We start from the raw sequence: 554 nt of genomic DNA, 5'->3' as shown, positions 1-554 counted from the left end.
TTTGGCCTGCTTGTCACAAAAAGCCACCTCATCCACCTGACCTTACCTCATGTAGGTTTTGTTCCTTACTCTGCCATGCTTGTGAAGGCGAGCGAGGCTCAGGTGGAAAGCTGAGGCAGACGGAGCTTAGTGAGGGCTCACTTACTCTTCGGTGAAGTAAGTCTGTGGCTTATGGCCCCAGTGCTCTTCTGTCTGCTCTTTAGTGAAGGCATTTTGATCTACCTGCCCCGGAGCCGTGGACTTCTCAGGGTGGCTGCCACTGGGCTCCTGACCTGTTCCTCCTCCTCTGTGTCCATCTTGGTCCTCCGTGAGGACCTCTGTCCTCACGTCTCACAGCTGAGACGTCTGTCTAGTGTGCTCCACTCCTGTCCATGTCCATGTCCCCTGCACCTCAGGGAATTGACCACTCTCAGTTCTCACGTAGATGCTCAGCAGCTCCTGATGGGGGTGGGACCTGCTGGCCTCCGTGAGTGTTCCTCTCACTGAGTGAGGCAGACCATGCCATCCCTCGAATTTCACAGCACTGAAGCTGTGCTCGCTCCCTCCCTCCCTCC

The 554-nt window shown here is 56.1% G+C and overlaps 1 protein-coding gene across 2 annotated transcripts in view; it reads left to right on the top strand.

The window, feature by feature from the left end:
* Abcc4 (ATP binding cassette subfamily C member 4) overlaps nucleotides 1–554 on the top strand; it is a 214724-nt gene that overhangs the window by 86287 nt on the left and 127883 nt on the right. The window lies entirely within an intron of this gene.

Source organism: Cricetulus griseus, assembly GCF_003668045.3.
Source record: "Cricetulus griseus strain 17A/GY chromosome 1 unlocalized genomic scaffold, alternate assembly CriGri-PICRH-1.0 chr1_1, whole genome shotgun sequence".
NCBI classification, from domain to species: Eukaryota; Metazoa; Chordata; class Mammalia; order Rodentia; family Cricetidae; genus Cricetulus; species Cricetulus griseus.
Note: the sequence above shows the minus strand (reverse complement) of the source record. Positions and strands in the feature narration are given on the sequence as shown.